Source organism: Terrapene carolina, unplaced genomic scaffold, assembly GCF_002925995.2.
Source record: "Terrapene carolina triunguis isolate 2854851 unplaced genomic scaffold, T_m_triunguis-2.0 Scaffold58, whole genome shotgun sequence".
Taxonomy (NCBI): domain Eukaryota; kingdom Metazoa; phylum Chordata; order Testudines; family Emydidae; genus Terrapene; species Terrapene triunguis.
Window position 1 is genome coordinate 84,708,585 of NW_020664409.1, and position 24,655 is coordinate 84,733,239.

Genomic DNA, 24,655 nt, shown 5'->3' on the forward strand with positions numbered 1-24,655 from the left:
TATTTTCTGGTCCCCCCCCCCCCCCCGGGGCCCCGGGCAACCCCCCCCCCCCCCCCCCCCCCCCCCCCCCGCGCGGCCCTGGGAAAAATAAACATTTAAAAACCTTCTGCATCTCGGCACAAACCCAGTTTTGAGAAAACTTCTTTTCAAGTCACCTTTACAAGGTATCACTGGTTCTCAGCATCAGCTAGTGCTAAAAGGCACTAAAGCTCATTAAAAGGGTTGGACAAATATTTTCCATCAAAACTTCTTTTGGATTGAAAACTAGGGGTTTTTAAAAAGCAGAAAAAAATCACAGACAATGTCTGCTTTCCTTCAAAATTTGTTGTGGTTTTTTTAATTGAAAAGCTGAAATTAGTCTGCCAAAACCTGAACATGGTTTGGGGTTTCAGAAGTATGTGGCCAAATATTTGCCGCTTGCTGTGTTTGATTGTTTAAAGAAACAATACAAAAATTCTGCTTAAAAAAATCCAAAACTTTTGAACTACCTCAGCCTGAGCCCATCCAGTCAGAGATTTTTCCAGGTTTCTGATACTCTGCTGCCTTCCTTGACTCATATCTGTCTCCATAACTTTGGGTTCATTTAGGTTAGAACATAAGAACATAAGAACGGCCATACTGGGTCAGACCAAAGGTCCATCCAGCCCAGTATCCTGTCTATCGACAGTGGCCAATGCCAAGTGCCCCAGAGGGAGTGAACCTAACAGGTAATGATCAAGTGATCTCTCCTGCCATCCATCTCCACCCTCTGACAAACAGAGGCTAGGGACACCATTCCTTACCCATCCTGGCTAATAGCCATTAATGGACTTAACCTCCATGAATTTATCTGTTTCCTAGAGACTGGTTCCATGGGGTCCCTCACAAACTGGAGACGGTTACTGTGGGTTTGTCTTTAGTATAGCTTACGTACATACTCCACGAACTGAGCATTTGAGCTTGTTCCAGAATCTGGGATGAGCCTATGTTGTGAAAACTGAAATGCTCAAAATAGCACATGCATGTGAATGGACACAGGGTGCTAAAATTAAATTAACCCAGGGGTTCTCAAACTGGGGGTCGGGACCCCTCAGGGGGTCATGAGGTTATTACAGGTGGTCGCAAGCTCTCAGCCTCCACCTGAAACCCCGCTTTGCCTCCAGCATTTATAATATTGTTAAATATATAAAAAAGTGTTTTTAATTTATAAGGGGGGGGGGTCGCACTCAGAGGTTTGCTATGTGAAAAGGTCACCAGTACAAAAGTTTGAGAACCACTGAATTAACCCCTCTGGAGCCTCGGGGAATACAAGGAGGGGGGGGTCTCCCTTGGTAGGGTTGGGAAGGAGGTAGGTGGTGTATGATATTGCTCTTCTCATGTGATCCCTCCCCCATGGCTCTGTTGGCTCTATCACTGTTAATCTAAGTGGCTAATTTTAAGTGAAGCTACCCTCCCCTGACATGAATCTCCCTATGGCACTGAAATTAAATAGAGACTATAATTTGGAATTTGAGAAGTGAAAGGGATGGTAGCCCTATGGGAAAAGATAACAGCTTGGCTCATTGTGTTAAATAGCTGTCTGCAAGCCTCAAACTGCTGAATGAGCTTTAGGGTAGGGAAGGCTGTGCATCCCCAAACAGCCTGGCCCTGCCCCCTATCTGACCCCCACCCACTGACTGCCCCCCTCAGAATCCCCGACCCATCCTGCTCCTTGTCCCCTCACTGCCCCCCCCCACCCCGGGACCCCACCCCCCACCAACCCTCCCTGTCCCCTGACTGCCCCGACCCCTATCCACCCCCCTGCTGAGTCCTGACAGACCCCCGGAACGCCCACGATCCAACCCCCCGTTCCCTGTCCCCTGACCGCCCCGCCCAGGAGCGCTGTCCAGGGCCGCTCCTGGGTTACCGCTGCCTCTCCCCTCTCTCAGAGCCTCAGCGCACTGCATCCAGGAGCTGCCCTGGCCCCTGGACAGCACTGCAGCGGCGTGGTTCCAGCGGGACCGGAGCTCGCAGCCCCGCTCCCTTACCACGCAGCTCTGACTCAGTGGGAGGAGCTCAGGCCCCGCCGGAGCCATGCCGCTGCAGTGCTGTCCAGGGCCGCTCCTGACGCTGAGGTGCTGGGGGATAGGGAAGGCGGAGGCAGGGCCTGGGGCAAATTGCCCCATTTGCGCCCCCCCCCCCCAGGGCGGCCCTAGTCCCCAGGCCTGCCAGGGCTGAGTAAGTCTGCTGTGAAAAGTGATATTTACAAACATACAAGTATCACTTTTCACAACAGACTTACTAGCTAGCAATAAATAAATTACAATGATTTGGACATGTATCTGTGCATATTTATTTGGTTTTCCTAAAGCTATTTAAATATTTTAGGAAAAAGTGTGAGAGCGGCCAGCAGCAAGAGTTGGTGGCTGCATTCTGAGGCCCCCAAAAATTTGTCCTGAGAACCCCTGCTCTAGGGCATGACTTAGAGGGTAGAACGCTGCCTAGCAAATTGGTTTCTGGGGTACCTACTGGAAGCATTCAGAGTTTTCCCATCTAAGTACTGATAAAGCCTGGTCTTGCTTAGGCTCTTGTCTTGGAATAGACTGCCCATGCACACATCAGTGGACATGCACAGAGCCCCTCTGCAATCAGTGGGACTCTGTACAGTGAATTGTAGGATCTTAAGCCTTGTCAACCCAGGAAAGTTGCACTGATTGAAACTAAAGGTGGTATTTAAAACCAGTTTAGTTAAACCCTGGCAAGACACTTTTATTTTAGTGTCAGAGTACTTCGGCTTAGCTTAAAACAATTACTAATTAATGTAAGCTAAATCAAAATAAGCCATGTTTTAACTTGAGTAAGTACACACAGGAGGTTTAACTAAATTGGATTAAAAACTGATTTAAGTTAAATCAGTGCAAATTTCTAGCCAAAAACTAGTTTGTAAGATCCGATGGGATCACAGATAAAAGCAACGTCTACACTATGGATGTTTCAACACTCTAGCTATGCCGCTGTAACGCTGTAGTGTAGACACAAGCTACAGATGAAAGGTTTTTTCCCCCATCGGTGTAGGAACTCCACCTCCCTTAGTGATGGTAGCTAGGCAATGGAAGCATTCTTCCATCGACTATGCTGTGCTCCAGTGTGTGCTAGATCAGCATAGCTAGGGCACACAGTGGTGAGGATTTTTCACTCCTGAGCACAGTAGCTATGTTGACCTAAGTTTTAAGTGTAGAGCGGGCATGAGTCAGTAGGGCAATAATCCAACGAAGAATGGCCTTACTGTGAGCGAGAAAGAAAGGATCTAGAGGCTGATATGGACTCAGTGGAATGGGAAAGATTTTAGAACTCTGCCAGACCAAAGGGTGAAGGAACAGGGATTTTTCAGGCAGGATGATGTTAGTTGGACTAGAGTGGAAAAAAGACTACTGGGAAAGTAAAGGGAGCAAGTTGTTCCTGTGAAAGGAAGACCCCTCTTGGCATCTTCCATGTCAGATTAGATAAGAAATGCATTTCCAAAGTTAAGCCACTAGAGCACTGAGCGCAAGCGTTTGGGTTTGGAGCAGTGACAAGAAACAAAGTGGCAAATTACTCAAGGTGTTTCTTTCTAAATGCATGAAGGCAATTCTGTCAAATGCTTCACTCTGCTACCTAATTTCTGTTCTGTAATGAATGTGTGTGCTTTAGCGATCATTGATTCAAATGAAAAGTAATTCTCTTCAGTTTAAAAAAAATAACACAGTATTTTTTTTCCTGAGGAAAATAACACCAGCTGTTAAGATAAATGAGTCTGTGAACAGTTGTGTGTCTGCATTGCTCTGATAATGCAGTCCCCCAAATCAGTTGCCAAGCTTTGGCACTACCATTGTACAATACAAATAAGTTAAAATAATTGTTTTCTCCTTTAACAGCACTTTTATGTGCTTAAGCTACTGAGAGTTGGCTTATACTTCAAAAGGTGAATAACATTTCCAGCATGTAGCCAGATTTCACTTTGTTTAAAACAACCACTTAAATGCTGCTACATAATTATGTAAAGTTCAGCCCCTTGGAGATTTGCATATTTCTCTAGAACTCGATATATATTTCTCCTTTGTGACTGAGGAGGGAAAATGTAGTTTTAGGGATCCAGGTTGAATATTTTAAAAGTTACAGTAGATCAGATTGGGGAAGGAGTGGGAAAGCCTTAATTCTCTCTGCAATGCAGCTTTCTTTTATATATATGGTGAAGAGAACAAGCATATATGTTTTTTTTCACACTTGTAATTCTCCAGAGGGAAATAAAGCATGATGTGTCTGCTGTAGTGGAAGCATAAATATTCGTATGTAAACTGAAATGGGAAAAATGATATAGCATGTGAAAGTTATCTTTCAGCTTTAGCCGAAAAATGTAAATAACTGAGATACTACATGATTAAATATGTTCATTTTCAACCTTGATTCTGCAATCAGATGCATGCAGTTAGACTTTTATACTCACACGAAGCCCCTTTGAACTCAGTGGAGTTCCTATGTGCTTTTTATTTTAGAACTAGGACTTTATTTTCTAATGTTTCCCCTAAAGACATACAGTTTTGTAAAGTCTTCAGAAAATTAACGTTACGTGTTTGACCTTCATGAACCAATAGATTTGTAGCATTTCTATCTTTAATCAAGTATTCAGTGCTTTAAATATGCCCAATTTATTTGCTGTAAGTGAAAAGGATAATACTAATTTCACAAAAAGGCTTCTAACCGTACTGGATTTCAAAAGATTTTGTCTGCAATATCTTTATATTGTAAATGCACTGCAGTCTTGCAGCTTTAAAGGAATGTATCACATAGATTGTGGTTTACGGTTAGAACCCTGTTGTGAGTTGACACACTTGCTTTCTCACAATTTAGGTGGCAAATTGCTGGAATCTGACTCTCCCTTTTAGTTTACTGTATGAAAAGCTGATAGCTAGTCTCTATTGATCCTGGCTGATCACTGCAACCTATGGGCACTCATTTCCACTACACAGTGAGGAAAGGTACAGAGACAGATGAAGAGAGAGAGAGAGAGAGAAAGAGAAAAGGGACTTTCAGAAAAACAAAGTGGGGGACTTAGGGGGAAAATATAAACAGAAAAGAGGAAGACAATATGCATGGAGCAAGGGTAAGAAAGGAAAAATGTCATTGAAGAGAAAAATTCCAAAATAGACCGACTGTAGCATTTACTACAAAAAGAGAGGGCCAGCTGGCAAGGATGCCCTTCTCTTGACTAGGAAGTTGTGGCAGGGACTTTGCTTTTGGAGGAGTGCCTGAGGAAGGCTCAGATCCCATTGTCTTCACTCCCAATGAGATACTCATCAGCAGGAGCAGGAGCAGCCTTGCTCTTCTTCCTTCCTGGGAACAGGTGCAGTGTGTAGTGAAATTGTAAATGGCCCTCTTACCTTATAAGTTATTTGCAACTAAAATGTATGGATTCATGATCTGATTCTCCACTTCATTACCCCAAAGTTTTATACTGGTGTGACTGTCAGGGGAAAAGCTTCTCACTGTCAATTGTGAGTGATCAGGAATGGAGAATATGGATTTTTTTGGTTTGGGTTTTTTATTTATATGCCCCCCCCCCCCCATCACCACAGTCACTGAGTGCCTCACTGGCTTTACCATATTTATTGTCACAACACTCCTGTGCTAGTCCCAGATGGGTAACTGAGGCACAGAGACACTAAGGTCCAGATTTGTAAAGGTACTTAGGTGTTGCAAGGCCTAACTGATTTAGGAGCCTAACTCTCATTTTCAAAATGACTTAGGCACTGGTGCCTAGGTCCTACTGATTTTCAGTGAGACTTCTTCTAAGTCATTTCTGCCTTGCAATGCTGAGAAGAGCAACCCCTCCATACACCTTTAAAATTCTGAGCCCAAGTGATTTGCCCAAGGTCACGAAGAAAGTGTGATAAAAGTTATGTGCACTTGCATGATTGCACTCAAGGTAACTAAAAATAATTGCCATATGGTAACTGTTTGGGTGTGTGTGACAGGTTGGGTCACAGAAACTCCCTCAAGACTGTCACTAGATGTGCTGGGATACCACTGAGAACAACCCCCCTGCCAGAGAAGGCTTCCCTCCACTCCTGTCTTGCTGATCTAGACACTCCAGTCAGCTACAGCACAGACCAAGAGGTTTGGCCACGCCCTCCTGCAGTTCACAGACACTAAGATTCCCTTAGCCCAGGGGCTTCTCAGTTAACAGGGACTTTCCCAGCACCCAGTATTCAGTCTTTCTGCTAGCCTAATCCCCAAATGAATTCTTTTCACTCTGTGTAAAGCTTATACAGAGCAAACTTATCTATATCACTGATAGAGAGATATGCACAGCTGTTTGCTCCCCCAGGTATTGATTACTTACTCTGGGTTAATTAATTAATAAGCAACAGTGATTTTATTAAGTATAAAAAGTAGGATTTGAGTTGTACAGACAGAACAAAGTAAGTTATCAAGCAAAATAAAACAAAGCACGCAAGTCTAAGCCTAATACAGTAGGAAACTGAATACAGGTATATCTCACCCCCAGAGATGTTCCAATAAGCTTCTTTCACAGACTAGACTTGTTCCTAGTCTGGGCCCAATCCTTTTCAGACCAATGTTGTGGTTTATGGCCTGGGTCCAGCAATCACTCACACCCCCATAGTTACAGTCCTTTGTCCCAGTTTCTTTCAGGCATCTATTTGGGGTGGAGAGGCCATCTCTCGAGCCAGCTGAAGACAAAAATGGAGGGGCTTTCAGGGCTTTTTATATTCTCTCTCTTGTAGGCGGAAACCCCTTTGTTCTTCTGTGCAAAATCACAGCAACAAGATGGAGTTTGTAGTCACCTGGGCAAGTCACATATCCATGAATGATTCAGCTTTTTGCAGGCCGATGCCATTGTTTACATGTTAGTTTGAATGTTCCCAGGAAAGCTCAGATGTCGATTGGCATCTTCTAAAGTCTATTGTCAGTTAAATGTTTCTTGACTGGGCACTTACTCAGAACAGTCCTTTCTCAAGAAGCTGACCAAATGCTTCACTGATGCTACTTAGAATCAAACACATTTAGATACAAGTACATAGCCAATATTCATAACTTCAAATACAAAAATGATATACATATACAGACAGCATAATCATAACTAGCAAATTACCACCTTCCTATGGACACCTTACTTGACCTCCTATGTACAAGATTTGGTGCAACTATAGGACTTTGGTTGCAACAATGATCTATACGGTCATAGTTCATGTTAATAATGTCACAGTGTGGAATACATTGGCAGTCATAGTCCAATTTTTAGCTGATAGATGTTCTCATAAAAAAAGCCTACTACAGTCACAACTGCAATCCCTGGTTAAGTGAGGCATAGGCTTTGAGCAGGCCCTTGGGCTGGGGTGAATTTCACCCATTGCTACTGCTCACTTTTCAGTAATAACATAGGCTTGATTTTCCACTCCATCACCTCACTTCAGTGTTAGAGCAGTATATAGTACAAAGGAAGTATGGTCCAGGAGTTAAGCTACTTGCTTGGAACTTAAAACATCTGGGTTCAATTCCTGCTTTGCCACAGCCTTCCTCTATCATCTTGAGCAAGTGACTCAGGTCCAAATTTTTAAGAGTATTCAGGCATTGCCGCAAGGCCGAAGATGTAGGCCTAAGGTCAGGCTGCTCGCTTAGGCAAAGTTACTCATACACAAAAAGGGTTTGTAGGATTGGGCCCCTAGTTTGTTAGCTTGATCCAATGCCTATTGGTGTCAATAGGAGTCTTTTCCTTGATCTTAATGGGCCAACATTGGATTGGGCTTTACATGAAACAGTGACATGGAAATGAAAGACTCCAATCCTGGAAAGAATTAATTTTAAGCACTCTGAGTAAAGTTAAGCAGACGTGTAAATCTTTTAAGGATCAAAGCTCATGGTTACATAAAATTTAACATTTAAGCAAAGCTTCTCTGTGAAACTATTCATTTATTGAGAACTGGAAATTTTGGCCCACGGTAAAGTTTCACCATTTCTGTCAGTGACCAGAGGCTCTTTTTTTTTTTTTGGTCAGATGAAAAATTGAAAGACTGTGTACTGGAACTAATTACAAATTTTCATTCATCTTAGGTGAATATGTTATTTTTGCAGAAATATTTAACTATTTGCAATAATACCATCTCTATTCCCATGACATTATCTTTTTTTTTTTTGGTGGAAAACACCCTCCAAAAAATCCTAGATGAAACTGCAAAATTGTCCTTTTCCCAAAAATGGTGGTGTTGCTATTTTACCAGCATACAGATTTTTGTATAGTTTTGGTTTTTATGTGCCCTCAAAACAATATTTGGTTTCATAGTGACTAATTAGTCTAATTTTAGGCTACAGTAAAGAATGTGTTTTTTTAAATTGCAACAAATCAGGCACAAGATTTTATAGATAATGGTCAGAGAATACAAAGCGTACAATGTCAGCTAATTGCTCTCCCAAGACAGTGCAGAATTGGTCTCCTCAATATGTTTCCTCATGCTTTGTGCAGCCTCATTCACAAATTAGCAACATGAATTAGAGGTGACTAATGAAGCTCCTTGAAGTAGTATTTAATATAATTTCACCCTGACTAACATCTGCGGAAATGAGATACAGGTGCTATTAGAGTCATAGTTTGGGCAAAGCAAAGATATTTAGCTGAACAGGAACAGGACACAGAATTTTAAGTCAAAGATATTGCTTTGGTTTTTTGAGTCTGATATGGATTAGCATGAGACACTAAGCTTTATCTTAACAGAATAGATGAAAGATGCTTGATGACTAGTCTCGGACAGGATGTTTGCCAGCTACTCATCCTCTTCTTGACCTTCTTTCATTGGTGATGAAAGAATATTTACAATCATGACGGACTTGCTAGGCAAACTTGAGAGCTGTGAACAGAGGCAGCTAGAATTTTGGAGGGAGTTGCGAGAGGCTTTCCTTCCAGATTCAGATCTGTGTGCAGTGGTGACCTGCAATGGATATGACATGTTCCTCAATATGGAAACTATGGAAGAGTACTCTCAAGATCCATTAGGTCCACCAGAATGGAGAGATGTAATAGATACATTTGTGGATGGCAGTTCAGGCCTGCCTATAATAAAATCAAGCTTGCCGGCAAATTGTTCTTCAACCATCCAGGGAAGACAGAAGATCCTTGCTGGAAATTCAATACAAAGATGAATAGAAAGAACATTCTGCAAGGAACAGATGGACAACAGGACAGTGTGCTACCTTCCTGGAGCCAAGCCATGAGAAGTGACTATAAGACTGGTTAGGCTTCTGAAGTTGTTGAGCAAAGATCCATTGTTAATGGTTCATATTGGCACGAATGGCAATGAATAGAGGAATATATCAGATAATGGATGACTTCAGGGAACTCAGAAACACGCTGGAGAAGAAGAGCCTTCAAGCGATCTTCTCTGAGATCCTTCCTGTCCCAAGACTGAAGGAAGACAGAAGGCAGATGATTCTGGAAGTGAACTGATGACTAGGTAAGTGGTGTAGGATGGAGGCTTTTGGTTTTTCTGGAACATTGGTTCCCATTCTACTAGGTGGAAGCTATCAAAGCTATACAGGCCCCTCTTCCCATAGAAAGCAGACCAATCTCCTTGGATAAGCTGGCTAGACTAGTCAGGAGGCTGTTAAACTAATAACAAAAGGGAAAGGTAAAAAGGGAGAGAGATGCTCACTCAGCACAAAACTGAGATGTTGAGAACAAAATTAAACAAGAAACCAAAGGACACGATAGAAGAAATTCTTGAATTGCTTATACACCAATGCTAGGAGCCTGGGAAACAAACAAGAGGAATCGTAATTGCTCATTTATGAGCATACATTTAGATCTAATTTGAATTACTGAAATCCAGTGGGATGATTCACACTATTGGAATGTTAACAATCAATGGATATAACCTATTTAGGAAAAAGCAAGTTGGCAAAAGGGGAGTGGGAGTGGCACTCTATGTCAAAACTGGCATTATCTGTTTTTGAGTCACTGATACCTTGAACAAAAATGATCTTGAATTATTATAAATTAATGTCCTAACAGATAAACCACAAATGGGATATTAGTTGGTGTCTGCTACAGACCACCAAATCACAATAGGGAAAAGGATGACTGCCTCCTTTCTTACCTATCTACTATATATAGGGAAGAAAAGCTCTGTGATCATGGAGGACTTCAATTTGAGTGACACATGCTGGAGGTGTTATGCTGCCTGTACCAAAACATCCTGGGAATTTCTAAATATTACGGATGACAATTTCCTACCTCAAAAAGTGTTACAGCCAACATGGGAGAATTTTGTATTAGACCTTGTCTTAACAGATGAAGAATGGATCACAGAACTAAATATTAATGGTATCTTAGGTCTAAGTGAACATTCCTTGATCACATTTATAACATACAAGCAGAATAAAGTCCAGATGAGTAATGTATATACTTGGTGTCTTAATAAGGCCAATTTCAAAGTTGAAAAGAGTTATGAGCCAAATGAATTGGGAGGAAGAATTTAATCAGAAAAATGTGAATGATAATTGGGACTCATTTAAGAACACTTTACTAGATGCCCAAAAAGCCATAATCAAGGAAGATGGCCATACTGGTTTTAAAAAACAAAACAAAAACAAACAATAAAACCACAACACAATCTGGTTCTGAGGGAAAGTGAAGGCAGATATTAAAAAATGGAAGAAATGGGAAGTTGAAAGTAATAAATATAAATCAGAAGTTAAGAATTGTAGAAAATTGGTAAGGGAAGCCAAGAGAAACAAAGATAAATGTATGGCCAGCAGAGTTAAGGGCAATATTTATTGAACATTTCTGCTTTTTATGCATTATGACTGATAATTCTACTATTTCCATTGATTAATGGTCCAATACTAATTTGTTTTGAGTTAATCAGTTGAGGTAACTGTGATTGACTGCCCTACTTTATATCCTTCTGCTAGCTTTAGCAAAAAACCCAGTTTGAAGAAGTTTATCCTTGCTACTTTCCTTTCTGCAAGGCCTTCCTTCCTTATCTCCTCTCCCCTTCCTTGCTTACCAGCAGAACAGTGGGACGATTTATGCTTGCTTCTTTTAAGACAGTTTTTCTTTGTCTTGTTACTGCAGCTTTTAATTTTATTAGTTATTTGTAGTGTGGAAAGGATATATGGTTCAAAAACTAAAAGTAATACTACTAATCATTCTCATGGCCTTCCTTCACTTGCTGCTTAGGGTCTTTTTCTGCTTACTAGTCAAACTATAAAGCAAATATTTTTACCCAAACTTAAGATGACTTTAATTCTTTGATTTCATAACTATCCCTACAGTAGGCCATACGTACAGGACAGGGGCTGGGGGGTCATGGTGGATAATCAGCTGAACATGAGCTCTCTGTGTGATGCTATGGCCAAAAGGACGAATACTGTCCTTGGATGCATAAACAGGGGAATCTCAAGTAGCAGTAGAGAGGTTATTTTACATCTGTATTTGGCACTGGTGTGATTGCTGCTAGAATACAGTGTCCATTTCTTCTTCCCACAATGCAAGAAGGACTTTGCTAGATTGAAGAGGTTTCAGAGAAGAGCTATAAGAATTTATGATGAAAGGATTAGCAAACATGCCTTATGGTGATAAGCTAAATAAATTGAGCTCTAACAAAGAGAAGGTTAAGGGGTGACTTGATTACAGTCTATAAGTATCTACATGGGGAACAAATATTTAATAATCTTCAATTTAGCAGAGAAAGATATAACACAATCCCAAGCCTGAAAGTTGAACTAGACAAATTCAGACTGGAAAAAAGGTGTAAACTTTTAACAGTGAGCATAATTAACCATTAGCACATTGCTTCATAAATAGGGTAGGAAATATAGAAGACTAAATCATATGATTATTTCAAAAGAAATGAGTTCTGTATTGCATCAACTGTTAAATGTATCTTCTGGTGAGCTTTGTCTCAAGCCAAATTCCCTAAATAATTAAAAGGAGTTTGAAGGTTCTTAACAGTGCATTTTAAATTGCTCATGTAGCATTTTTAGGGTCAAGTATTGTGAAGTGATGAACACTGTCCACTCCCACTGAAGACAATGCTCCAGTGCTGAAGACATTCAGAACTGAAGAAGACATGTTAAGCACATTAGCCAGGACCCACCACTACTGTGCAACTATCTGATTCTGCATCCATTGAAATCAGTGGAAAAGCCCAGAAAAGTTATGGTCCTATTGCCTCATAATTATGCAGGGATGGGGGAGAAATCCTCCTCCATCCTCCTATACACACGCCCACACAACACAGTTTAGATATTACTTGGAAAGATGAGGCAAACCTTCTTTGATGCTGTCTGACTCAGTCCTTGGATATGTAGGGAAGAGATCTGCTGGACAATAGGCAAATGTTTGCTCTTAGAATTTGCATAGACCCCAAAGTATGCCTACTGGAAGTAAAAGCAAAAGGAAATGTTAACATAACAAATTGGTCTTGAAATGCACCATATTTTCACTTACATTAGTCAAATACATTCTAAACCACTGGATGCTGGACACTCTCTGTGCAGGAGAACATGATCACTGAAATTACTACAAACAACATTGAAACAACTATACCTATCAACTTTAAGGGGAAAATGGACTTTTAATGACAGATGGTCCTTAATCTACAATGTTTTCCATGAAAAACGTCATGTTTTCTTCCACTCTCAACTACTGAACAAGGTGTTCAGAGTAAATAGTTCTCTACAATTCCAGCACACTGAAAGATCTAAAAACCCCTCCCCAATTTGTAATTCTATCTGTAATTAAATGTAATCAGCTGTATAAGTTTGTTAATAAAGTGCATGATTTAACCCTCCATCTCCCCCACTTCTCCCATCACAAATTATTGGAGGCACAGTTTTACTGATGGAGTTATTTGTAATTGTGTGCTGGCATAGAGCTAGCGATTGCTCCCAGGCACCAGTTAATTAGACGTACCATTTGCACTCACAATTAGTTGTGCCAGCAATTATTTGTGAGCACAAAAAGAGTGGCCAGGCTCAAGGGTATTTCACAATCAGGCACAAAAAGTGTTTCTTCAGCATAGTGTATTTAATTCAGCTGTTTGAACTAGCAGTGGTAAGGGCAGCTGGAACAATCCTCCCAGTAAATTAACAAATGGCACTTGTGAAAAATACGTTAGTGGAGGAAAAGCACATTACTGCTCGACCTCTGACACTACACCTATTACAAAGGCCGTGCTGTAGCTGCAGAGCCAACTCTCCCTGCTGAGAAGGCTTTTATATCTCTGTGCGGGGTTTATTCAGCGCGGTGTGTAATCAGCACTTCCACTGTACTTTGTCTCACAGTCTTTCCTCTTGTAATTACTCATTGCTGCCTTCTGTTTTGCCTTGTCCTTGAATCAGTCAAGTCAAAAGCCCTGCATCTTTTCAGGTTCAGGTATCTTCTCATGTTCCCCTCCATTGCTACCCACTTGCATCCCAGTGGCACCATTTCCCCCCTGTAATGTCTCTTGTTTTCACAGTTTAACACTAGCATCACTTCATTCACTTAATAATTACTCTCTATTTCCTCCTTCCTTTCCTTACAGTGGGCTTGTCTATGGTACTAGTGTGGGCAAATGGAGTGTCAATCTACTTCACACTAGCCTGGTGTGCAGTAACTGTCCATGTGGACCCTTGCTGCTGCACACTGAAAGTTCCCTAGTGCACTTTGATCTACTCCTGTTTCAAAGCCGGGTAGATCGAAATGCACTAGGGCACTTTGAGTGTGCAGCAGCCAGGTCCACACGGCCAGTTAGTGCATGGCGGACTAGTGCACTGCAGATTTACACCCAGACTTTCTGTGGACTGTTTGTATAGACAAGAAGTGGTAGCATAATGCCTTGGATACTATGTAGGCCTACCACTGCCCTCTGCTGGGTGGAATAACAGCTGTTCAAATTGAGAGCTGAGATGAAAATGGGATTTCCATTCTGTGGGAAATTCCAAGCTTTCAAAAAAAAAAAAAAATTGTTCAGAATCAGAACAAAGTCTAAATTTTGATATTTCTCCTGGAACGGAAGTTTAAAAAAATTGTTTTGGAAACATCAAAACATTATTGAAACGGTGTCAGGTCATTTAATTTCAATAATGTAAAAATGAAATATATAAATATCTATTTTATTATGTTAATATATATAAATATCATTACAATATTGCTATAATATAGAAGTTGAAATAAAATTATAAAGTGAAAAATGAAGCATTTTGACCTTAGTAAAATGAAACATTCAGACATCAACACAATTCATTTTGACACTTTCCTGTTGAACATTTGTGTCCAAAGCAATACGTTTCTGCAAAACATTTAGGTTTTGATGAACCTGCGTCTTCCAACAGAAAACTGCATCAAACATTTTTCAAACAGCTCTAAAAATGATGATTCATATGTCCTAGTGCTGCTACAACTAGAGTCTTTTAGCTCAAAATGTTCAGCCAAATATCTTTCATACCATTTATCAGAAGAATGTGAAGAGGCAACTCCAATAGCCTACGTTTTAACTAAGGCTTGCAACTTTTAAATGTTAACACAAAGACTTCTGGGAGTTGCAGCTTCTGTTTCCTGTTGGAAATGCACATAAAAATTGTCTGGTTTTGTATTGGTCAGGATGAAATATGAAAAATATAAATAAAATGTTTGAAGAAGTTTTAGGTAAAAGAATAGAAAAATTGTTCCGGTATTCTTTTTGTTGGCAGGAAAGATCTGCAGTTTAGGAAGTGTGGGGGATAAGTTATTCAGTAGCTCAATCAATAAAGGTGGGAAATGAGCACATGCTGGAATGAACTGGAGAGATTTTTGGGAAACAACCTTTAACTCTTTTAGAGCCAAGCTTTCATCTTTTGGGGGGTTCAATTTGCATCGAGGACAATGGGGAAAATCCTGGCCCCACTGAAGTCAGTGGGAGTTTTGTCATTGACTTCAGTGGAGTCAGAATTTCACCCAATGTGACTCCTCCTCCTTCTAGTACCTGATTACAAGTCTAAATCAAATAGTTAGAGGAGAAGTGGTCTCCAGAGGGTCAGACAAGGCCTATGCATCACTTAAATTGTATTTTGAGAGCTTAGGATGTAAGTGGTACATAGTTCTTCCACTGATACTCAGCACTGGGTTGTGAATTTCAGCTTTTGTTTAAATTTTGTGGGAACAAATTGTTCCTGCATGTATACAGCCCAGGTGCCGTCTCCTAAAATTCAATTAGAAAGCAGCTGATGAGTCAGAGGTGCATTGGCCTCTTCCCTCTTAAAGGGTCAGTGCCTCTATTTCTAGAAAAATTCTCCAGTCTCCACTTTGTTTGCCTGATCTTTATTCTGAATAAGCAAGATTTACTCCACCCTGAGATGAACACTGTGGACCCTGAACATGCTCAGGTAAAAACCCAGAACTTCTAAAATGTTCCCTGGCCAAAAGCCAGGTATATATATGGGGGCGGGGTGGGAAATCTGCAGAATCATACCTCTGAGGTAAATGACAAAGAGTGAGCATGTGCAGGATTGTGGCTATCAAGCATGTACAGTAACAGGGGCCGCTCTATATACTGCCCCAAGCACGGCAGTGAGGCAGCCTTCGGCAGCATGCTTGCGGGAGGTCCGCTGGTAACGCGGATTCGGCGGCATGCCTCCGGGAGGTCCACTGGTCCCACGCCTTCGGCGTACCCGCCACCGAATTGCCACCGAAGCCGTGGGACCGGCGGACCTCCCACAGGCATGCCGCCAAAGGCTGCCTGACTGCCGCCCTCATGCGCGGCTTGCCGCCCCAGGCACGCGCTTGGTGCGCTGGTGCCTGGAGCCGCCCCTATACAGTAAGGGGTGACAGAGAGGTCAGTTAATTGAGCAGCTAGCCAGTCATAGCCTACCTCATACCAGTCACAACTTGTTTTAAAGGTCAGAGCTGTCAGTCATAATTCTGAGGTAACAGCTGGTACTAAGCATGTGCAAATGGGGTAATTGCTTAAGGGTATAAAATAGGACAGTATAAAAGGCCAGCTGCCTGTAGGCAGCAAGAGGGAGATGATCGGGAGAAGATGAAAGCTAGCAAGGGAAGCCAAAGAAAAGCTCCTGGAAAAAGAGTCAGAAAAGCTGCTGCAGAGAAAAAGAGAGAAGAAAACCAAAGCGGAACAACACTGACTGGGAACTGAGCAGCAACAGTGATTAAAAGAAAAATACCAAAGAACTTATAAAGCAGCAGCGATTTTAAAGGAATATCAATGGATTTATAAAGTAAGCTTGCCAGTTTTTAATTTTTAGTGTAGTATAGTATTCTACATGTATGTCTGAAGTGTGTGTCTTCATTGTATTTTACTTATATAAAACAAAGTATAACTTAAGAACTGCTGTCAATGATTTGTTACAAACTGTCCACTTGTAACAAAGCGCTGCACTTAGAATCATTTAAACGATATGCTTGTGCTATTTGTGTTAAACAAATAACACTAGTATGTACGTACAAAATTAGAAAGGTCAAGGCAAAACACGAGATTAAACTAGCTGGAGACAAAGGGTAACAAGAAAAAATTCTACAAATACATTAGAAGCAAAAGGAAGACCCAGGACAGGGTAGGGCTGTTACTCAATGAGGGGGAAAAATAACAGAAAATGTGGAATTGGCAGAAGTACTAAATGACTATTTTGTTTCAGTTTTCAACAAAAAGTTTAGTAGCGATTGGCCATCTAACATAGTGAATGCCAGTGAAAATGCGGTAGGATCAGAGACTAAAATAGGGAAAGAACAAGTTAAAAATTACTTAGGGCAGGTCTACACTAACCCCCCAAGTCGAACTAAGGTACGCAACTTCAGCTACGTGAATAACGTAGCTGAAGTTCGAAGTACCTTAGTTCGAACTTACCTCGGTCCACACGCGGCAGGCAGGCTCCCCCGTCGACTCCTCTCGCCGAGCAGGAGTACCGCAGTCGACGGCGAGCACTTCCTGGTTCGACTTATCGCATCCAGACAAGACGCGATAAGTCGAACCCAGAAGTTCGATCGCTCGCCGCCGAACTACTGGGTAAGCGTAGACCTACCCTTAGACAAGTTAGATGTCTTCAAGTCAGCAAGGTCTGATGAAATACATCCTAGAATACTCAAGGAGCTGACTGAGGAGATATCTGAGCCATTAGTGATTATCTTCAAAAAGTCATGGCATAGAACACAGGAGAGATTCCAGAGGACTGGAAAAGGGCAAATATACTACCCATCTATAAAAAGAGAAATAAGGACAACACTGGGAATTACAGATCAGTCAGCTTAAATTAAGTACTCGGAAAGAGAATGAAGCAAATAATTAAGCAATCAATTTGCAAACACCTAGAAGATAATAAGGTGAAAAGTGACAGTCAGCATGGATTTGTCAAGAACAAATCATGTCAAACCAACCTAATAGCTTTCTTTGACAGGGTAACAAGACTTGTGCATAGGGGGTAAGCGGTAGATGTGGTATATCTTGACTTTAGTAAAGCTTTTGTTACTGTCTCCCATGACCTTCTCATAAGCAAATTAGGTAATACAACCTATATGGAACTATTATAAGGTGGGTGCATAACTGGTTGGAAAAAAACTTCTGTCTGAGAACAGATCAGTTGTTCACAATCAAGCTGGAAGGGCATTATCACAGTGTGTGTTACTCACCACCAGGCTGGCGCCACCTGCTGGGATTAGCTTCAGGCTGATGCCCCCACCATTATTCAATCTCTGCAGTCTGCCTGCAGCCTCTTTTGCAGACTCAGGAACCACAGTGTCCTCTTCATGGCTTAACCCTCTGGCCGTGTCACTGTTTGTGTCCCCCCATTCTGGGAGAGTTTAGCTTCTAGTCCAGCCACATCCCCAGTGGCAATTGCAGTCCATGGTCCTGCCACTTCCCCAGTAGAGAGTAGGAAGGACATAGGCCTGCCCACTACTCCGGATACCAGCCCAGGGACCCTCTGGACCACAGTCACTTACTGCATTCATTTGCCTCTACTATCACTGGGTCACTTTGCTGTGGCCACAGCAACCTCCTCAGTCTCAGCAGCACATCTGGAGCGCCTTCTGTTCTCCCTGGGTTCCTGCCTGCACTGCTCTGTCCAAGGTGCTACAGGGTTGCAGCCTTCTCCAGACAGTCCTCCCTCCTCAAGCTCCAGACAGCTATTGACCCTGCTCTGCACTGAGGTTCTCTTTATATGGGCCTGCTGGGCTCTGATTGGACAAATTGGAGGAAGTTCAGAGAAGAGCAACAAAAATGATTAAAGGTCTAGAAACCATGACCCATGAGAGAAGATTGGAAAAAAATGGGGGTTGTTTAGTCTGGAGAAGAGAAGACTGAGAGGGGACATGATAACAATTCTCAAGTACATGAAAAGTTGTTACAAGGAGGAGGGATATATTTTTTTTCCCCTTAGCCTCTGAGGATAGGACAAGAAGCAATGGGCTTAAATTGCAGCAAGGGAGGTTTAGGTTGGACATTAGGAAAAAATTCAGGTGTGGATGGCCTGAGGGCTGCCCAAGCTGCTCAGGCGGCCCTCGGGCCAGCCGCACCCACTGCTGCAGAAGTCACAGAGGTCACTGAATCTGTGAGTTCTGTGACAAACTTGCAGCCTTACTCATAATTAATTAGAGTCACTGATTCATAATCTGTATGAACAGAAAGGATCAACAGTTTTGCAAATAGAACATCTCTCTCTTTGCTAATATTCATATCATCAATCACAATTTCTATTTTCACAAGTCTGGATTTTCAACTGTTTCAGTAATAATAATAATTAATCATAATTATTATTTAAAAATAGCCATATTATTAAAAATAGTTCAGTTATAACCAATTATAAAATAATTACTATTGTAACATATATTTCACTTTAAAAAGGTGGCAGAAATTATTGGAGAGAAGATGTGCATACTATGTATAGAAGATCATCAGAAAACAAAAGGTGAAGCTTAGACAATAAAGGAGATCATAATTACCTGGCTTATGAGTCAAGCAGTTCCTTTCTTTGATCACCGGAGAGCACTGTTCCCCCATGAAAGAATTTGTTGAAGAGAGAAGCTACTCTTTATGATGCAGGAGTGGTTTCATGTAGCAAATTATGTAGCAGATATTATTAAATCATAGTCGTGGAAGGGAAAACATTAGCTTCATAGAAAAACTATACAGTATTTTACAGGATCGTATTCCCCTCTTTGCCAATTTATCCTGATATTTTAATATTTATGACTATTATCGGACTAGTACCAACAGGTCCCAGTCAGGATGAGCGTTCCATTGCCCTTGGCAGTGTACACACCTTAAAAAATTGTCCCTCCCCTTTACTGTATGGATCTGCCCAGAGTAAAAATATACAAGCCTTGTCAAAATCAGGAGCTATACATATACCTACCCATCACCAGGGAAGACAGAAGTATAGCAATCATTTATATCTATTATGTTAACTGTAAGGGCTATTGTAATACTCAGTTATAGGCTATGTCTACACTGCGCACCACTGGCAGTCATGTGTAGCTACACATCTCAGTGAAAATCAGGCTGTGTCCACACTGCAGGTTGTAGCTACATGAGTCAGTGAAAGGGACTGGCAGGAGGGAGGCAGGAGGGGAAGGCTCTGGCAACAGGATACTAACTTAAATAGCAATATAGACAGAGGAGGCACTGTTTGGGTGTGCAGAGAGCAGTGTAGGGTACGTACCCACAGGGTTCAGGCATGTCTTTACTTGCCTAATCAGTGCCTCACCATCTAGACTGCTATGTATACCCATGCTAGGTGCATGTGTAATGTATGTACTCTGCACACCACGGTAAAATTTGTGCAATGTAGACATACACATAAAAATCACAGGGCTCGGCAACCTTTGGCACGTGGCCCATCAGGGACATCTGCTGGTGGGCTGGGGCAGTTTGTTTACCTGCCACCTATCATGATTCATCTGCATCCAGTGACTAAATCAAATATCACGTTGACCATGTATATTTTGTCATTGCTTTTGACTGAATTTCACATATAAAGGGACTGATTCATTCCTGTATCACTCCAATTTATACCAGTGTGACTCCAATGATTTCCAGACAAGGAAGGTGGGGGATGATATATGATATATCAGGACATTAATAAAGTGTTTGATAATTGAGTCAACCAAGCATTACAAAAAGCTCCGTCAATTTCCTCTCCCATAGGAAGCCCTCAGCAAACCAATGACACTCAACACTGCAGCATTGACCAAGGAGGTAGTATGTGAAAGGCACCTGATTGAGAAGATCTTGAAGGCAGTCTGCATGCAAAAGGCTCCAGTGGTGTCCCTAAAACTTCCCTTTTCCTAGAGGATGTTGGTGGTAAAATACTTGCCCCCTTTCAGGAGTTAATCTGAATAGGCCACTGCTAGCATAGAGAGGTGAATTTACCACCACCTGCAATAGCAAGGGTGAATCAAGCCCAGTGTGTCCTGAAACCTATCTTGAAAAATTAGTGCCAATTGTCTTAGATACTGTCCTGTGAGCTGAAAATTAGTTACAGGGCCATAAGCAAAGGGAAATGATGATGTGCAACATGCAGTACAAGGCAGTCGGGAAGAAGTGTCCTTGAAGGAGTGAGAGCAGGAATTAGTGCCAGGCTTAACTTTATTTGATTGCTTTGGGCTCCAGATCAACAACAATCATGAGCCGGGGAAAGCAGCAATGGTATGAAACTTTATCACTAGTTTTGAGCACTACAGTCTTGACTATGTATCCAAAGAAGCAGGGTTGGCTGAGCAAAATGTATAAACTGCTCAACAACAGTTGGGGTCAGGACCTGTTCTGGGTTATTTGACATTGGAATGTGGCTCTTTATTTTTATGGAATTGTTTAATCATAACTTGACAGTTTCAGTGAGATTTTGGGCTAGCTGCTGCTGATGGGAGAAGACTGAGTATGCAATGGTGCAGGGGCAGGAAGAGGCGAAGGGAATTTCTGATATTAGTTTTCACATTTCTAAGTGCATAAAATGCTCTGTTTTAGATACAATCCTCCTCTTTTCCTATGCATTCTGCCACCTTTGATACTCTCCTTTTCCTTTACAGTGCCAGACGTGCTTTCTCATAGGCAACTAAAACTTTAGGTAGCAAAATTACAATTTCTCATCAAATACCAGATACGAAAGGAACTAGATGGGACTATCCTATCGAAATTGTGTGAAACTGGATTGAAGCAAAAAGGTAAGTCTAATCAGAATCCAGTCCACCTTTAAGAAATGCAGTCTGTGTTTATAGACTTTTAATACGTTATATTTTAATCAACAATATGTCCCATTCCTCCCCCACTGCCTGGTGATCTTGCAAACATTTTAAAATTTCAGCGAAACCCCGTACCTCACCTCTACAGTAATGATTTTCAGATACTTTTGGCAAAAATCAAGCTCAGTGTATATTTAACATCTGATCTGTCCTTTGTTGGGGAACTATAACTTTCTCTAACAGAGAGAAACTTTTTGATCTAACAAAGGGGTTCTCAAACTTTCCATAATTTTTTCCACATCTTTACAAAGAGATTGTCTCTTGTCTCCACCTGCTTTTCTATTCCTGGTCACATAGAGCACCTCCTGTTCCATTCACAGTAGTGTGAGCCACCTGCTTCACAATTGCATAACATCCCAGTGACAACTACAGCAACTGGAAAATTGCTGAAAAATTAACATTAGGGAAATATTTACATATTGTTTTTCCTTTTAGAAAAGAGATAATTGCTAGTTTTTCCTCTTCATTTCATCTCCTCTCCCAAATGTTCTATTTCTTTCCCCTGAAAACAAGGAGCCAGCTGTTCACAGAGTAAATGCATAGCATGCTAGTGCTCCATGCAAACCTCTGATTCAATAGATCTTTGCCATCTATAATTGCTATGATCCTAACCCTTCTAGTGATCCAAAGTGCCCTGTGGCCAATGAATGCCTTTCCACCAACTTGTGGGATCAGACCCTATGACATTTAAAATGCAACAATTCATTTTGCCCTTCAGACCTGGAAGACTGATTGGAAGGTGCTATTATTTTACTATTTAACCACTGATCCCTCAGATAAAAATAGTGCTGAAAATGATCTTCCAGTGATTTTCACATATTCAGGCAAATCAGAAATCAGCATTTTTTTGGGTGCAAGAAAAATAAACTATTTAATTTGTGAGATTCCTCACCAAGTTTTTGTCAGTTTCTAAGTGAATTCAAGTATTTTGGAGACATTATACTTTACTCCCAAGCATAATTGGATTGTTTCAAATGACTAATATGTAAGAGTAGTTTCTTTATCCAAAATACCTCTACTTTTTCTAGAATAGATAGTGTAATGGGAAATAAAATCATGCTAGAAATCACAGTACTCAGATGATGGACATAGGGCAATAGTTTTTTAAAAAACCATTTAGTGTCTAGTTGCCAATGGACCAGAGCTGACTACTAATTGGTCTCTTTACATCCTTCTGCAGCTCATTTTTTCACTTCAACGGCTGTTCCCTTTTTTTCTAAATCCAACAATCTAAAAATCTTCTGATAAAGCTTGTGCTAATTTACATAGCAGAGGTTGCTATAGCAACCTTTCAGAATGTTACCAGAGGCAACTGTACTAGAGGTAACCTTTATCTTTATGACAGAAACATACTTTAAAGGTGTGTGATAGTTCTGAATAACTCTGTCCCCCCCCCCCCCAGGTGTTTAGCCATGCAATGAAGTCAAACTATTTTAACATTGATATCACACTCTACAGCTAAGGGACTGCTGTCATCATAACAAAAACAGCTGTGACCTCATTGTGTATCAAAGCTTGAAGAATGGGTGAGCAGTCAGAGCATACAGCTCTCAAGCTGCATCTACACTAGCGACAGTACAGCTGTCCATGAGCATGTTTGTGCCATAAACACCCTATTATCCACACTGAAACCTCTGAAGCATGTGTCTCAAAGTGAGTAGAGGGTGAGCAAGCTGGCATGGCTGAGGGGTGTGGGTGGGTAAGTGCACACACAAGACTAGGGCATGGCCCTGTACCTATGCCAGTTTGCAGTGTGGATGGGGTAAAGGGTCTTAAGTATCAATAGTCCTCCACACCAATTCCACTATGGCCTAAACTCTTTTCTTCCTGACAGTTACACAGGGCCTATCCCCCCCCTGTATGCACCACTAGTAATGTGCTGCACCGACCACATCAGAACAACTTTCTGCTGCACTCTTTACAGATCAACAATGGGTCCAGCTCTGAGAGCTGCCGCTTTGCCCACAGAGCATTCCCGGGTGCTGATCACTCTCTGGGCAGAGTACAGAGTCCTCCATGATTTCAGCCAGAGCAGTAGGAACCTTCACCTATACCCGCCAATGTCATGGAGGCTGGAGCAGGCAGGGATTCATTGAACTGCACAACAGCGCAGGCAACGGATGAAACACTTGAGGCTCCCACACAGGAAGGCCATGGACTCAGTCAGCTTGGGAGGGCTTGTTGTACAAGCTCCTTCTACGAGGAGCAGTACTAGATGCTGTCAAGGACATGAAGTGGTTAATCCTAAACTCAGCCAGCCTGATTGTCCAACAAGACACTGAGGTGGACGATGCAATAGCAGAAGACCTGGGGGGTGAGGATGAGTTTATTTTGAATCTTTAACCTGGTCCAGCTGCAGAATCCACCAATGAGTATCCTGAGGAAGGACCAGCGCTGTCCCAGGAACCAGAACCCCAGGCTGGTAAGTTAAAATGGCCCCAACCCTCCTCACCAATATTCTCTTTGTTGTTGCTAAATTCCCTATGTTAAGGTCCTTACGTGAGACAAAGTTGAAAATCAATGGTTTTATTGATTTGAGGAACCAAACTGAAAGGGTCTGTGTCTTGGCTTCTAAAGCAAATTTTGTAAACCGCTCGCAAAGTATAAATCTGTCTGCCCCTGTGTCTTTCTGTTTCTCGGCCCACGTCAGGCAGCAAGGCTCCTGGAGCCAGGGCGGGGTGGGGAGAAAAAGTTTGGGATTGGGAAGGAGAAAATTCATGTCAAGACAATTTACGTTTCTGTAAGGAAAAGGTATTTACAACCCTCCATGGTCCCGGAGAACTTTGTATGGTTACAGTGCTTTTCCCAGCTCTTCTTGTTTCTTTTTCCCATAAAGAGAACAGCTACTCTGCTCATGGGGAGAAGGGAAAAGTCCTGCTTGGTGAAGGGAGCAAAGTTATTTAAAACTTACATTTCTGAAAGGAAAAGGTACAGAGAAACATGCTGGGGGTGAGGGCGTGGGGAGAAGTGTCTGGTTCAGCAGTTGTAGAAAAAATAGTGTGTCTCTTTCCTGTTGTGTGAGGTTTAGACTTATGGTGAGGAGCTGGATTTTCAGGAAAACTAATGCAGATGCCGTATTTCTCTCCTTCCTTGTCCATGTCACTGTCACCATGCAGGTACAGGCACAGAATTCTCTGGCACTGCCAGCAGTGCAAGGGTTGTGGCTCAGATCACCTATGCCATGAAATCACCACTTTCTGGCTCAGAATCTAATCACTTTTCATTCTAATTCCCTCACAATCCTGCAAGGATATTTCAGCAAATTTCTCCTGCAGCAGGAACTCCAGCTGGTTCCTAAGGCTCATAGGCAGTGCAAATGTACCCAGACTGCCTTCATAGCTGACCAAACCCCTCCATTCAGCAACACATAGAATTCATAGATTCATAGATTCTAGGACTGAGAGGGACCTCGAGAGGTCATCAAGTCCAGTCCCC